We start from the raw sequence: 17,542 nt of genomic DNA on the forward strand, positions 1-17,542 counted from the left end.
GCTACGATCTCCTCGGTTTCGTCGATGGCACCAAACCGTGCCCTCCTCCTATCATCACTCAAAACGAAGCCTCCATTCCCAACTGTTGCGTAATTTTGTGCCCGCAAGTGCACGCGTGGTGTCAAGTTTTAATATAGAGTAAGTAGAGTATCGTTCCCACGAGGATTGAAAATTTATATTCACACTAAATACTGTAATTAGAATAATCTCAAGTTTGTTTAGAAAATCAAAGTTTGAAATTCAATAAACTAAAATTAAATAAAATAAAGAATCCAGAATTTCAATGATGGCTTTGGGTACATGATCCGAGACAGGTTCTAGATACAAGATATCACTCGATTTTCATTCATGTAAATCATATCAATTGATTATACCATCTATTCCAATTTATAGGCCAAGAACCCTTAATTTTTATTTACTGCATCTCTCGAGTGCCGAGTAAATGTTATTATTCTAATGCTAATTTCGATATCCCTATCAGAAATCAAAAAACAAAATAATTTAATCAAGTTCTATGGTTCTCTTTCAATGACCTCAAAGGAACTTGTAAGCCTCTCGAACTCTAAAAAAATCCTAGGTTGTGTTTTTCTATGATCCTATTCAAAATCGCCTCTCTCGAGTGCTAGATTTCAAATAAATATAACAATTCAATTATTGATCAAGTAATTGAAAGATAATCAAAACAGGAATACACAAATAAATTGTTAAGAATAAATAATAGTAGGCAAAATAATAGTCAAAACATGAAACTCCAATCAAGATCCGTCAATCTCTAGAAACAACTAATAAGTTTATAATGAAATAAATAAACACATAGACATATTCAAAAATCTCATAATAAATCAAGGCAGATAATAAAAATCACAGTCCGTCCCCAGATGAATTTCCTCTGTCGTGTGATTTGATTATCCCTTGTCGTTCGTTCCCACGTCTCAAATTCGTGTCCCAAGCCTACTTGAATGTGTAGTTATGTGTGGTTCTCTTGTTTGGGTGCCGCTTTTTCTCCTCTCGATTCTCTCCAAAATGTGCGGCTGATTTGTGCGGCTCCCCCTCTCCCTCGTTGTGTTCTCTCCTTTTATTGCTCCTCGAAGCCCGTCAAATAAAACCCGACAATCGAGTCTTTTAAATTTCCGAAATTCTGCACTTTCTATCTCGCAGCAGCAGCAGCGCTGGAGCACCTATTTAGGGCGCTGGGGCGCTGCTCGGCATAAAAAATTCTCGGAAATGAAACGTCGGGCGCTGGAGCGCCAGTTTTATGGCGTCGGGGCGCTGCAGCTTGTGTCCAGCGCGCAGCATTATTTAAAAAAATCAATACCAAAGTTCTAGCCATCGGATCGAGCTGAAATTTTGACATCAGCTTTAAAACATCCTAAACTTTATTATGAACGGTGAAGATCGGATTTGAATGTCTCAAAAATCCCAGTCAATTTCTGAAGTTGCTGCTCCATAATTCATCATTCCCCCTTCTTCTCAATACTTTTCTTCTAAATTTTTAATTCTTTCATCTCACAAAAACAACAACAAATATGCATAAAATCCACTCGATACATGACAAAAGTCAAGTAAAATCATATATAAATTAAGTGCATAAATTGCACTTATCACCAACCTGGATTATTCACCATGGATTCGGCAGGACCAGCTGCTGCTCAACGCCATCATTGGCGCTCTCTCCCCCAACATCATCCCCTTCATCGCTTGTTCTCGCACGTCTCTTGACGCCTGGTCCATCCTTGACAAAACTTCTGCTGCCCCTAGCCGTGGCTGCATCATGCAACTTAAATCTCATCTTTCCAATCCGGTTAAGGGCTCCAAAACTATTCTGAGTATCTCCAAGGCATCAAAACCCATGTTGATGCGCTTGCACTCATGAACGTTGCAGTCGACATTGAGGATCTAACTCTCAAAATCCTCCATGGACTCGATGACAGCTACAAAGAGTTGTCACTTGCAATTCAAGATCGTGAGAGTTCAATCACCTTTGATGAACTCCATGAGAAACTGGTCAATTTTGAGGCACAACTTATGATCTGCAACTCTCTTCCTAGCAACCCGGCCACCGCACTTGCCACCGCTCGCTCTGCCAAGTCCGCTGCCCCTGGCTTCTCATCGGGTTTCTCTCGGTTTTCTGCCCCTCAACGCCACCGTGAGCTCCAGCCCCATGGCATCCTCGTCCACCTGATGCATCTGCTCCTAAACCATATTTGGGGCGTTGCCAGTTATGTGGCGTCCAAGGTCACTTCGCCAAGCGGTGTCCAGATTTTCAATACATTCCATGGTATCCCTCGTCTCCAACCGCTTTCGCCCCTCCAGTCTACCATGGGCCGCAGGCTCACACTGCTTCTCGACCAGTTACTGCTTCGGTCTCTTCAGAGTGGGTTCTTGACTCGGGTGCCTCCCATCATGTTACTACTGACCTCGCCAATCTGTCTCTCCACTACCCATACGGCGGCTCTGACTCCATTATCGTTGGCAATGGCTCTGGTTTGTTTATTTCACACATTGGCTCACTCACCTTGTCAACTTCGCTATTTTATTTTTCTCTACATAATGTCCTTTGTGTTCCCTCTATGGCTAAAAATCTAATATCTGTTGCCCAATTATGTCTAACCCATAATATTTCTATTATCTTTCTTCCTACTTGTTTCCAAGTGAAGGATATTAGCACGGGTGATCTGCTCCTCACGGGACCGTGTAAGAATGGCATCTACATCTGGCTCTCTTCCACCTCCAAAGCCTCATCTCCATTGGCCTTCTCCTCTGCCCTTGAGTTGATGCCCTTGTGGCACTCTCGCCTGGGCCATCCTTCGTCTAGCATTGTCAGTAATTTAGTGTCTTCTAGGGTTTTATCAGTGTCTCCTAGTTTGCTTGGTAATTTTCATTGTAATTCTTGCAACATTAATAAAAGTGATAAACTTCCCTTTTTTGAGTCCACTCTTATATCCACTGCTCCTCTTGAATTAATTTTCTCTGATTTTTGGACCTCCCCGGTCCTCTCTATGGATGGATACAAGTATTATGTTATTTTTGTGGATCACTTTACAAAATACATATGGTTATATCCTCTCCAACGCAAATCCGATGTCCTCTCTGTCTTCACTGGCTACAAATCCCTCGTTGAAAATAAGTTCAATCGTAAAATTATTACCCTCTACACCGACAATGGTGGCGAATTCCTGGCCCTCAAGTCATTCTTGGTGACTCATGGAATTTCCCATCTAACCACACCCCCACATACTCCTGAACACAATGGCTACTCTGAGTGTCGTCATCGACACATTGTCGAAATTGGTCTTACACTTCTTCATCAAGCATCCCTTCCCCTTAGCCTTTGGCCCTTTGCGTTTGCCACTGCCACCTATCTTATCAACCGCATGCCTAAGAAAAATCTAGAAATGATATACTCTTTCAAAAAGCTATTCCATCACCCTCCCAATCTTCTTAAGCTTCGTGTGTTTGGTTGTCTCTTTTATCCCTGGCTTCGCCCTTATACTCATCACAAATTAGATCCTAAATCACAACCCTGCATTTTCCTTGGGTATTCCCTCACCCAGAGTGCTTATATTTGTCTAGATGTCTCTTCTAACAAGTTTTTCATCTCCCGCCATGTTAGATTTTTTGAACAAATTTTACCTCCCTACCCTCCTACCGACACGTGTCCACCCTTCCCTGTTCCCTCCTCGGATCCTCCTATATTTCTTGTTCCTCAGTCAGTGGATGCCTCCTCTGACACTATCTTGGCTGATGACCAGCTGATCGCACGTACTGCTCCCTCATCACACGCCTCAAGATACTCTTTACACACCGCCTCTAATATTTCTCTGGATTGTGAGCCCACATGTGTGACTGCTGTCGTCGGGGACCCTCGCTGGCGTGCCGCGATGTCCGATGAATTCGATGCGCTCTTACGCAATGGCACTTGGGATCTTTTCCCTTCTCATCACTCTCAAAATATTATTGGCTGCAAGTGGTTCTTCCACATTAAGCGCAAATATGATGGCTCTGTGGACCGTTTAAATGCACGTTTGGTTTCCAAGGGCTTTCATCAGCGTCCTGGCCTTGATTATCATGACACCTACATCCCTTTCGTCAAGCCTACAATTGTTCGTGTCATAATAAGTCTTGCAGTTCATCTTCGGTGGTCATTGCGTCAATTGGACGTAAATAATGTCTTCCTTCAGGGGACTCTTGACGAGGACGTGTTTATGGCACAAACTCCTGGTTTTATTGATCCCAACTTTCCGGATTATGTTTGCAAACTCCGCAAAGCTATTTATGGCCTCAAACAGGAGCCCCGCGCCTGGTATCAGGAACTGCGTGCTTATTTGCTTAAACTTGGATTTTTTAATTCTCGGTCTGATGCTTCTCTGTTTATTCTCCGCAGCCATGGTCACACTATATATTTTCTGGTGTATGTTGATGATTTAATTATTACTAGTGATAATGCTTCATTGATTCCATTATTGGGAAACTAACAAACAGGTTCTCTATCAAAGACTTGGGTTCTCTGTCTTTTTTTCTTGGAGTCAAAGTTATTCCCAATTCGAGTGGGCTCAATCCGTCTCAAAGGCAATATATCATTGATATTTTATCTCGCTTCAATATGCAACACTTCAAGCCTGTCCAGACTCCTCTTGCCACCAGCACTACTCTCTCGGTTAATGATGGGGCTCCACCTGCCGACGCCACCCTTTACCGTCAGGTCATTGGGAGTCTTCAGTATTTACTTCTCACTCGTCCTGACATTGCCTTCGTCTCAACCTCCTCTCTCAGTTTATGCATGCTCCATCTGAACATCATTGGGGTGCGGTTAAACGGTTACTTCGATATTTAAATGGGTCTCTTCATTATGGTCTTCACATTCGGTCACATGACTCTCTCTCTCTCGCTGCATGGTTATACTGACTCCGACTGGGCTGGCAATCCGGAAGATCGCTGTTCCACGGTTGCTTATGTTATATTTCTTGGATCGAATCCTATATCGTGGAGCTCTAAGAAGCAGCGATCGGTTTCTCGTTCATCCACTGAGGCCAAATATCGTGTCATTGCCACCGGTGCTGCTGAACTATCTTGGCTAAGCTCTCTTCTTCTTGAGCTTGGAGTTTCTATCCCTGGAGTTCCGGTTCTTTACAGTGACAATATTGGCGCCACCTACTTATGTGTGAACCCTGTTTTTCATTCTCGTATGAAGCACATCACTTTGGACTATCACTTTGTTCGAGAATTTGTGTAGGCTTCGAAGTTACGCATCTCGCATGTTTCTTCCGATGATCAGTTAGCTGATGCTCTTACCAAACCATTATCTGGATCCCGGCTTCGATCTCTGTCTTTCAAGATTGGTGTTTCTCCAGAACCTCCATCTTGAGGGGCCCTATTAGAATATTTTATACTCTTGTAATTATCTCTTATGATTTGTTTCCTTATTCATAGATCAGATTGTGATTTTTTTACTTGTATTTCATATCTAAGATTAGTTGGTTATTTTGTATTTATCTGTACAATATTCTACGATTGTAAATTGTATTTATACCTCTTGAATGATCAATAAAATTAGAGTCATTTTTACGCAATTCTACAATTGATCAAATTGAAGGGAAACAAAAGTTATATGAAGAATAAATTGGAGGAAGAATTATTATATAGAAATATTTACGAATGCATGGGGTTACAATTAGATAACGATAATTTCGTTAATTTCTTTTGCTAGAAATAAATTCTAGTGATCCCCTTTTATTTATCAAATATTTTTTCTTGGTAATTAATAACATTCAGAGTAATTAAAGCTGATTTCACTTTATAATAAATTTGAATGCATATAATCTAAATATTGCTAGATTTGTGGATAAGATAATGAAGAATATATAATATAAAGATAACAAATAAATATACTATGTTACTATCTTTGTAGAGTTGAGTCAAACATTAGAGTTTAGATAAAACAAATATATGTGTAATCAATTAATATTTTATTCTACGTATTTAGTTGTTATGGATGATTGTAACTCCTCTATTGATGATTAATAAATTGTTCGAAAGTTGGTTTTAAAAAAAATGGACAAATCTATATTTAGGAATTTTTCAATTTTAATCTTATCTCAAAATATAGTGATACATGTTTGGTGAATACCGGGATATTACAATAATGCAGTTAGATATTAATGTAATTCAAATTATTGTTTTAAATTCCAACGTAATTCAAATTTAATGCTTATATAAATATTATAAACATGGAATGATTTAATTTTAATGATGTTTAATCATTTACTACTCAATGGTATTTTTAATTAAATGATGGTTAGAATCAAACGCTTACCACTAGGTCAAAACCTATAGTTATTAGCCAAGGTTCAACTTTATTTTCTTATATTTGTGACAGCGCAGATGAGTTGGAAGAGGGGTGTCTGACTTAACAAATTCCTATGAGAAAATTAAATAATCTCTAGAGTTGCATAAAAAGAAATTAATGTATAATGACCAATCCAACACTGACCAATACTAATTAATGCTTAAACTATACTGCACGAATAGTGCACTTAAAAAATTACATCAAGAAAACTTATATAAAAATAATAATAAGAGTATCGATTTTAATGGAATGAGCATGGTCCAGCTAAAGTCGGAAGTTCACGTTGGGAGAGCTTTAAAAATGGGATGCCGGGTAATTGAATCTTCCACGTGGGATCACTAAAGTTTTCTTGGATTTCATCTTTAAACCCGTGAAAATAATAGTAATAAACATCGAAAGCTATAGTAATAAATTCACTTCCAATTCATGATCTAGTAACTTACTCGGTACACTGGAGGAAGTCATTGAAAATGCTAAAGATAAATAATGAAAAACAACTAATTCATAATTAGATACAAAAAACACATGAACAAATTTAAGGAAGAGTGGAAGGGAGCAGCCTATGAAACATTGATCAAATAGCAGATGGAAATCAATAACAAATCCACAATCTTTTGTCAGTGTTAATAAATTACAATGCCATGGATTCCAGGTAGGCTTGATACAGCAAAATCAGAGACAATATATCAATTTATCAATTACCAGTAAAAGGCCATTACTAACAATTGTCAAAGCCAACGACCACACACCCTCTGCATCCAAGATCTTATCAAATATCAAATTTTCAATAACAAAATCACGTTCATTCACTATCACATTTACACCAGTTCATCATAAAAAATTAGTCCCAGTGTCCCACTCTAATTAACTGAGAGTAGCACAGATCTCTAATCATTCACAAAAAACAGAGAAGCATAAAATTACATTAGAAAAAGAAAACTTTTTTATTTGGGAAAAAATTTCACCTAACACCAGCATCTCCGACGATTCCGATGGCCATACCGGCAGCAATACCACAAGAGACCAGAAGAAAGGTGTGCATATCCATCAAAAAAGTAGTAGGACTTGGCCTTAGGGTTAATTCCAGTGCTAATGATAACGGCAATAATCAATCCATAAATACCCAAAACACCAGCCATCACTACAAGAATAATGGTGATAGACAACACCTAAAACACAACGGACAACGGTTTTTCATAAAACCGTTGTCTATGAGCTGTTTTTTAAAACCAAAGACAACGGTTGTTCAAAAACCGTTGTCTATTAGCTAATTTTTAGGGTCAAAGACAGCGGTTTTTTAAAACCGTTGTCTTTGATTAAAAAAACCCGCTTATAGACAACGGTTTCTTTGAGTTTTTTTAAAAAAAAATTTGGGAGATGAGTTTTTTAAAATAAATATTATTTATTTATTTTTTAAATAAATATTTATGTACTACATGTGTTTACGCATTCTCTCAACAAAATGAAACCCAGATCCCCAATCGTTCCCATCAAAGTTCAAACCCTAGCCCCATCCCAATTTCGCCAACATCTTCGTCGATACGTCGTCTGAGAAAGGGCAAGGTATCTAACATGTAGCCCAGCCATAGATGACCTCAACCATGGCTTGAATCGAGCTTCAAAGGTAAAGAACTACAGGATGGAAACCTTGTCGCGAACAGAAAATGCGATATTCGATTTGCGAATTCCATTCACTTCTTCTTGGATTTCAGGTTGAGTTGCTTCATTTTGAGCTTAGGATGGAATTCGACAGCAACTTTATCATTTTCCCGGACCTTTGTTTCTTCTCTGCGCACGCGAAGTTATCATTTTCCCGCGGCGTCGTGCTCCTTTTTTTTCTCTCAGTCGGTCACTAAGTTTCAGGTATTCCGATAATCTTTCTACTGTTTATTTCATATTTTTAATTGATTGTGCGTATGTCTTCTTAATTTTTCATCTTTTCTTTGCCAATTTTTTTTTGGATTAAATTAATTGGGTTTTCTTTTGCTGTTGGGGTTTTTGAAAATGAAACAAGATTAGCGATTTTATTTTTTTGTCCAAGTTTAAAAAAGTTCAATTTCAGAGCGTGTGCCAGCTTGAACCAGGTTCTTGTGATTTTTTCTTACGGTAATGCATTTCGCTGTTTTTTTCAATGTGTCTGTACGTGGAATTTGCTTCGAAGTTTATGATTTGGATTCACTGTTTCTTTTCTGGGTTCTTCAAGAATTAATCTGCAATTTAGAGTTGAATTTGAAGAGTAGCTGAAGGATTAGAGTGAGATTCCGGTCGTTTTGGCAAAGTAAATTAACAAAATGGAGTTGATACAATCAATATATATATATATATATATATATATAATATTAATCATTATGATGATCATGATACAATCACTATGAATGCATTGCTTGCCTACCTACATGGGTGTTTATTTACTTTTTTATAGACTAGTCGGTTTCTTGGTACCATTTTTGGCAGGATTTGAAATGATGTCGTATAGAGGTTTGAAGATGTCGAAAATAACAAGTTTGAGGCCTTGAAGTTGTTTCTGCTGCTGTGTTGCTCTGGAGTTGAGATTCTTGTTGAATGCTTGAGCATCAGTGTTGAGCCTGGATACACAGCCACTTTGGTGGAAACCGAATAGGGTTCTTGCTGCAGGGAGGCAGCCTATTGGTGGAAGTGAAGTCACCCCAATTCTTCTTGATCCTAGCCCATGTAAACTCTGTTCGTTGGTAACTAAACAACATTAACTTCTTTTTAAACAATTTAAAAAAACAGGGATGCTTCTATTCATATGAAATTGGCCAAGATTTTCATTTTGGTACATTAACTTATGTAATTTGGATTCAAACTCTTCACTTACGGATCCAGGGCTCATTTTTCATTGCCGGACAATTTTTATGTCTTAATTCATGGTATTAATATGCTATATATTTTTTCTTAAATTGATCGTCTTGTGGGCCATTGTTTATTGTTTGTTTTCACTTCTAGTGGTTGTTTTAGACCTTGTAGCAGCTAAGTGGAGCAGTATTCCCATTTTGTATCCCCACTTCATACATAACTTTTACCCGAGTTGTGTCTTGCTAGTTTCCAAATGTTCTTTTTGGGTTATTTTTCATTAATTTTTCCTCCCACTCTAATTTTGGTGCTGATTTGGTTCGAATTTTCAGATTTGGTTCGAATTTCCAGGTTGTTTATTTCAAAGTGGTAGTGTTTCTCCACATTAATGTTATATTTTTTCTTTTTGGTACTGTGGTACGTGGCAGCTTGAGAAACTTTGTTACTAAGATTTCTTCATAAATAACTTTTGCTTTATGTTTCTCTCTGGCCCTAAATATTTTTTAAACTTCTTGAGCACCTAATCTTTGAAATTTTATAGAACAACAATTTATGGTTTCAAAGAATGGAGAGTTCAGTGACAGTTGGAATTTTAATGTTTATTATATCTTATCGAGAAGCAAACTAGAGCAATTTTGTGACGGTAAAATAGATGGCTTGGATGCAGTGTGTTATTTAGTATTGTTTAGTTTTTTTATAACTGTTCGTGCTACCTATAATGAATTGTCACACAATTAATCTCTTGCTCTTTCTGTTTTAATTTATTTTATTGGATTATATTTTTCATGTTTCATATTTTGTTAATTATATCTTTTGTTACTTTCTACCACAATAATGTACAATTTGATAGTATTTTGTTTTTCTTAATTAGATCATTATCTAGACAAAGAGAAGTTGTAGGAGTTAATATTCGAATTTATCTTGGGTTGCGCTAGTCTCCATGGAATAGGAATTCCTTTTGTTATTTTTGCTTGTTTTTCGTAAGTTGTTGAGGAACCGAGTATTAGCTCAAAATGCAAGGGAGAGGAAGAAGGATCTCTTGATCGATTTGGAGGGAAAGGTGAAAGAGTTGGAGAGTAAGAATGCGAAGCTTGAATTAAATCTTTCCACTTGGAAAAATGAGAACCACTAACATGCTTAGACAGGTTAATTTTCATACTAGAATCGAGTTTACTTTGATAATGGGGTCAGTGGATTCATCAAGTTATGTTCATCTGCAACCATTGTCCATTCGTTAAACATTTGAAGAAAGATATTGTAAAGCTTTCAAACTTTTACATGAAGGCAAGTTAATTATGGTTCCTTAATTTTTTGTTTCTCTTTTGTTGCATCATTACAGCAGTTCCACTATATGTGTACACACACATGCACATATGCTCGCACTTTCAGATATAAAACACTCTATACATTTGTTGCAGCACTTTCACATATAATATACTATCTCATATTTTTTAGATTCCTTTGTATCTACCATACCCGCATTTTCATACATTTTTCATTTTTTTATGTTATTTATTTCAGCTTTTTTTTCCTTCAAAAGTAACGCAAAATAAAAATAAAAATATATAACTTATTTCCTTGTCATTTAATCGAAGTAGCTAGCTTAAAATAATAATTTCCATGCTTTGGAACTTGGTAGTGCAAGAGAACAAATATTAACCTCTGCAAATTGAACATTTGTGTGATAAAATAACATGACTGCTTCCATAAAATAAATGTTATTATATATATGGATCACATTTACTGCTCAGGAGTTAGATAATGTTTATATATTCATTATGGGATAGAATTTATATTACCAGATAACTTGTCATTTGAAGAAGCTGAAGTATAGCGTGTATAACATTATAAATTTCGTGCACATTTTCTTTTTTTAGAGGCGCATTTTGAACTTCTATAATTTTACCCAGCTCCATAACATGTTCCCAAGCTTGGAAGTTGGAACACGCCGATGTCCACGGGTTTGGAGTTTTCTTGCTGTCCGGAATAATTTCGTAGAGTTATATTCCGACCAACCAAAAAAAGAGATTATACACTTGTAAGTGAAGCTAAAGTCTTGAAAGTCGTTCTCATCTATTTCAATAATATATTTTCTTTGTTATCCTTTCGAAATTTCTGATTCAACATAGCTTTGTAGCCATTTTAACAAGAACCAACTTTCAGGCCAAATCCCAGAACAACTTTTTAGCTCATCTATGTCATTAATCCACTTGTAAGTCACCAAACAAAGTACTCTCGCTCTCGTCTTCTCCTTTGTTTTGGATAGTTTTAAAAAAATTGACAGATTGTTTGATGGAAACAAATTCGAAGGGAACATTCCATCCACCCTAGGATTGGTTCAATCACTTGAGGTTCTGTGAGTAAACTCTAGTCTTACAAAGATTTCCTAGTTATTGAATAATAGCATCTTTAAATCGGAACCATTTTCTTACTTTTGTGGATTTGATACTAATGTGTGCCAGTCGTCTTGACCGCAAAATTGACGTGTTTGGCCTATTTATTTCAGATGATTCTTTCATATCCCCATATTATAAAATCATTTCTAAAGTTTATCTCATTTGCATCTACATCGATCACTATCTCGATGGTATTTTCATTGCTTATAGACGATATTTTCATCGGCTTATTATTTTTTCTTTTGATTTTCTTCTTCTCGTTTCTTTTTTAGTTGGCAGTAAATTGAGTTCAATGACAAGTCGTTCGTGGTGGATTTGAAGAAGGGAGATTAAAGAAGTCTATGGTTCTTGTTCTCTAGCCGATTCTTTGTTTATTAGTATAGCTCTATTTTCTAGTGTGCATGGAACTAGAATTTTCAAATTTTAATTTTTTAATTTTGAGTCATTTGTAATGCTAAATATTTTATAATAAGTTTTATTTTCGAATTTTGTGTAATTTATAATATTGGATAAATTGTATATAATTTTTTTTTATTTTATAGTTGAAAAAAGACAAGGGTGAAAAAACGTTGTCTATTGCATATTTAAAACCGATGTTAAAAGCAATGTTGTTAAAAGTCCGGTCAAAGACAACGGTTTTTCACCGTTGTATTTTGAGCAAACGACAACGGTGAAAAACCGTTGTATTTGACCGGGCTTTTAACAACATGGCTTTTAACATCGGTTTTAGACCCTCCTTTAACAACGTTTTTTAACCCTTGTCTATTATCTTTTTTGTTGTAGTGCATAACCACCGGAACGATAGACTTCATCACCAGCTCCGGCAGCATGACACCCATCGACGCCACGCCGATGCCGCTCTTCGTCGTACCACACGCCTTTAGGGTTCTATCATTTTCAACTCAATCCAATAAACTGAATCCAATTAGGGTTCTAAAAACTTTCCAAATTCTCAATTCGGCACCCAAGAAAGGGGGATAACATAGAAAAAGAAGCAACAATTGGATTACCAGCGATACTGAGAGCAATGATGGCAACAACGAAAAATAGAAACTGGATCCTCTTCTTCTGAACAATTGTCATCTGTGCCATAAAAATTCCTTTGTGAAAGGCTCCCAACAAAGCCCAATTCAAAGAACATCCATGGGTGGAAAATGTCTAAATAACTCATTTACTTTAAAAAGCAACTAAAATATAAGACTACACATTTAGTATAACTTTTATTCTTCGTTTTGCCTTTGAAAAAAAAATATAGGTTATCCATCAATAAATTAATAGTGATTATTGGATTTGCGTGTATACGTATAATTTTTGAAAATCAGGAAAAGGAAAAAAAAAAAAAAAAAAAAAACAAGAAACAAACACACACAACACAAGTGCCCAAAAATACTCACCTTTGATTCGTGAGCCTATGAGACAGGAGGAGAGTTTCAAGGGACCAAATACCAATTAATGCAATCACGCGTTAGGAGAAATTATCATAAAAAAATCAGGGTGGTGCATGACATTCTCGAAGATCTCATCTTAGCCTCGTCATTTTAAAAAAATAACAAACAAAGAGAAATGCAGAAAATAAAAATGGAATTAATTCTCCGCTACTGAATCTGCCGTGAGATTAACTCCTTTTCGCAAGGGTCATCTTACCAATTTCAGTCTCTACGATGAGGCACATAATCAAATCAATAATATAAATTCAAATGAACCAAGAACCCAAAATTTCATAACCTTAATTTTCAAATATACCTCAAATCTTCAAAATCGAGTTCCCAAGTATTAAACAACCTTCCTCTTAGGCTGAACTTTGATCGACGACGAAAATGGAGTGAAAATCGCACGGCTGAAGAAAATGGGGTCAACGAGGGTGGCGATTAAAGTGGGCAAAATCGGTAGTAAAAGATAACCCTTGTCGAGAGCTTTCCAAATCTACTCTCGGATCTAAATTTCGAGCACCGACGGCGGAGATATGGCCGGTCAAAGGTGGCGGTTTTGGTCGAAGAAAAGAATGGAAGAAATCGGCTGAGAAATTGTGGAGAAGATGAGATGTGAAAAAATGAACTTTATCATATATTTTTTTAAAAAATAATCAAAGACAACGGTTTAAAAAAACCGTTGTGATAGATACATAAAAGCAAGCTTATAGATCGTAGATAAAAAAAAATGCGCTCATACACAACGGTTTGTAAAAACCGTTGTCGTAGATATTAAAAAAACCGCTAATAGACAACGGTTTTTAAAAACCGTTGTCTTTTACCCCTCAAAGACAACGGTTTTTTAAAAACGTTGTCTTTTATTAAGAAAAAAGATCAAAGACAACGGTTTTCATTAAAACCGTTGTGAAAGAGTAAATGACAACGGTTTTGGCAAAAATCCGTTGTCTTTGTAGTGTTGTCTATTACCATATTTGTTGTAGTGAGTTATTAGCCAAGGTTCAACTTTATTTTCTTATATTTGTGACAGCGCAGATGAGTTGGAAGGGGGGTGTCTGACTTAACAAATTCCTATGAGAAAATTAAATAATCTCTAGAGTTGCATAAAAAGAAATTAATGTATAAAGACCAATCCAACACTGACCAATACTAATTAATGCTTAAACTATACTGCACGAATAGTGCACTTAAAAAATTACATCAAGAAAACTTATATAAAAAAAATAATAAGAGTATCGATTTTAATGGAATGAGCATGGTCCAGCTAAAGTCGGAAGTTCACGTTGGGAGAGCTTTAAAAATGGGATGCCGGGTAATTGAATCTTCCACGTGGGATCACTAAAGTTTTCTTGGATTTCATCTTTAAACCCGTGAAAATAATAGTAATAAACATCGAAAGCTATAGCCGGCTGAGCCCAAAGAAGTGCACTTGGGATGTCATGGCTTCGCGCGCCACCTCCGCCGCCCAGGGGATCAGCAGAGTGTAGACCACGCACGTAATGGGTTGGTCTTGCTCCGACGAAGTTTGGATGACATCTTTCATGGTTTTCACGCGATTCCCGTCGTTGTGCAGCTCATACCCGTTCACCGTGCCGTCTGAAAATGTGACGAATTTGAGGGTCTTTTTGGCTTCGGAGCAGGCAGGAGGCTGGACCATGCTCCGCCGTGCGTGCATATTAAAGATGTTAATAGTAGGCGACCAGGTTGAATAGTTGCAACACATATATAAGCGAAATGAATCTATGGCCAATTGCTTAATATGGTGTTTGGGGGGGGGGGGGGGGGGGGGGGTGGTTTAGCCTTAAAAAAAGTGAGAATTGGGATGGAGAAATAACTTGAGTAAAAGTTCATACAATCACACTTATACATACATACATATATATCTTATATCTTCATTGACAAATAATCCTAGATTTGTCACAAGCTATAACGCTCCAAAAAACTTATAATTATATCAAAACCGACGCCATCTATTTCAAACCTGACTGAAATAACATTTGAAAAAACAACTAAAACATATATCTTTTCCGCCAATCATGTTGGACATGTACTCGTTTGACATGGGAATAGAGAGATTTCTTCTTCGTTTTTGAGTCATTTTGCAAACCATGACTCGATTGATTTTGTTCATAGAATGTGTTTTTTCTCCTTTAAAAAAAATAATATTGTGATGATAAGTATGTTTATAACGTGGTGTTGGTGGTATCCACTATATATATCAATGTTAGATATTTGCGAATACGTTGAACTAAAACTAAAATTTGAATGATTTACTGGCCTAAAAATGAAATTGTGATTTGACATACACATATAACATATTCCCTTGGGAGGTACTGACATCAACCAACCTCACCAACAGATGTGCTCCCAACAAAGCAGCAGCCCACCAAACATGAAATTCTAGTGCCCTCTAATATATCTTTTGAGTGTGAAGTCAGTTACGTTGTATGATGTGATTTCTCATAGCTTGACTTACTATGTGCGGCACCAGTTCATTACTAATATAGTAAAAAACATAAAAAAAAATATTTATAATCCTTTTGTTTGTATATCATATCATAAAAGAAAAAAAGAGCAATGAATAGTAAAAATTCATAAGAACCATACAAATCTTTACAAATATGATGGTAATATTCATTTGCAACTAACCCTAAAAAAAAATATAATTCTTACGTTGTAAAAGTTACCGAATCACATTGGGCCGATCTATGGCTAATGGTGTGTTTTCTTAAACCAGGAAAAAAAAAAAAAGCCAAGCCAAGCCAAGCCAAGCCCAGGCTGGATAAAGTGGCTGATTTCTAACCAAAAAAATCTGATCTTACGTTATTTTTCACTCCGTAACCTAAATCCTTCGTCATTTTGCCCGGCTTTCAACTACAGAACCCTTATTTTTCTCGAGTATGCGTGTTTTATTTTTCCTGTGATTGTTTTCGTTAATTTTTTCTAAATCATGAGGTTTTATAAAAACATATGTATACATAATTACTAACGAACTTATTATTTAGAATAAAATGTTATTTTCAAATTCATGGTGAACATATTTTCCTAAAAATATTTTTAAAAATAAAAAATGAACTTGAAATGTTATTAATATTTATTAAGTATCGAACTAATGTGCATTGAGTAAAAATAAATATGTTTGCGTTATTGGAAATTTCAAATAGAAACTAAATTGAAATTAAGTAAATTGGGTGATCTAAAAAGAAGATTAGTGTGATACTCGTGACCTAATTTTAAATACAAGTAAACAAAATTAAGATTGCATTACTTTATATTTAAATTGGCACTTTTGCTTAAACATATATAGTTTACGTTTTGTTTTTATGTATATATATATTTTTTAGATGAAAATTATAATTATTTTCTTAAATGATATAATTATTGATTGGATATTTAATTAGACATTATATCTCATTTAATCAATAAGACATAACTTCTTTTAGAATTCTAAGAGCCCCTATCATAACCAACGTCCTATCATTATTTCATCAGTCTATATCCATAAAATCACATTCCTATTTGATTCTACCTTTATTTTAAAAATCTTTATTTTTTAAATTAGATTATCAATTGATTTCAGATTAATAGATAATATGTCTTAGTTGATTTTATCCAAATTATTTTTATTTTTCGGTCAATTATAATACGTACATGTTCTCTAACGTATTATAATTATTAAATAGCTAGGTAATTAATTGGTCTTTAATAATTTTTATTTAATTAAAAGTACATCTTTGAAATTCCTAACTCTAACTAGGAATGAACCCACGTTCAAGGCTTCATTCTTGTCCATTAAATTATATTCTTTCTTCAAAAGTGTAGGAAACCCATTTGCTTTTGTAGATTAACGTTTTTTATATAATGTAATGTAATGTAATTACTATTGTAACTATTTTTCATAAATTACTATCAATATGAAGAATAAATTCCCCTAATTAATTTGCTAACCTTTCATGTCCCTTGTCTTGTGTATATAAATCTCCAATTACATTCATAACAATCCAAGTAATTTTTCATTCTCTACTTAATCCAAAATTCATCCTCCCTCAAGAATTCCTAATTTGTTGTTGTCACCTTGTTTCTCTAGTTGACAACACAACATAGCTACCGCCTAATTTTATTTCCTTCCATACTAGTGTATGCTCATTCTTTTTATTAGATTAGAGTAGTGACATAAAGATTGAAGACGATAAAAAATAATCATCTTTCAAGTTGAGACATTTGGTATTATGTATTGGTGAATATTTAAGGTTTCTTGAGGTAGATAATTCTTAAGTTATGCCGTGAAGTTGAGGTAGAGGATGATTCACAATAGTCTTCCACTATATGAATATGAGATCGAGGTAAGTGGGCTTCTAACTTTCTTTTGTGTGATATAAGTTTCTACACTTATATTTATTTTTGCGTGTGAGTTAAGTTTTATAACATAAATACTTATACTTTTGAAAATTCGATCGGCATGATAATATTCGTTTCTCTTTGATATATTTTATTTGTTGGCTATTCGTGATATTATTTGAAGCATGTTAGAATTATTTGGAAATATTTGAGATGCACTG

At 35.6% G+C, this 17,542-nt stretch overlaps 1 long non-coding RNA gene across 1 annotated transcript; it reads left to right on the forward strand.

Moving 5' to 3' along the window:
* Positions 1–7,820: 7,820 nt before the first annotated feature.
* LOC140892438 (uncharacterized) lies at positions 7,821–10,497 on the forward strand. Its single transcript, XR_012152830.1, has 3 exons — positions 7,821–7,970; positions 8,059–8,209; positions 8,801–10,497. It is a non-coding gene; the product is annotated as an uncharacterized lncRNA (long non-coding RNA).
* Positions 10,498–17,542: the final 7,045 nt, after the last annotated feature.

The sequence above is a fragment of the Henckelia pumila genome, chromosome 3 (assembly GCF_033568475.1).
Source record: "Henckelia pumila isolate YLH828 chromosome 3, ASM3356847v2, whole genome shotgun sequence".
Lineage (NCBI taxonomy): Eukaryota > Viridiplantae > Streptophyta > Magnoliopsida > Lamiales > Gesneriaceae > Henckelia > Henckelia pumila.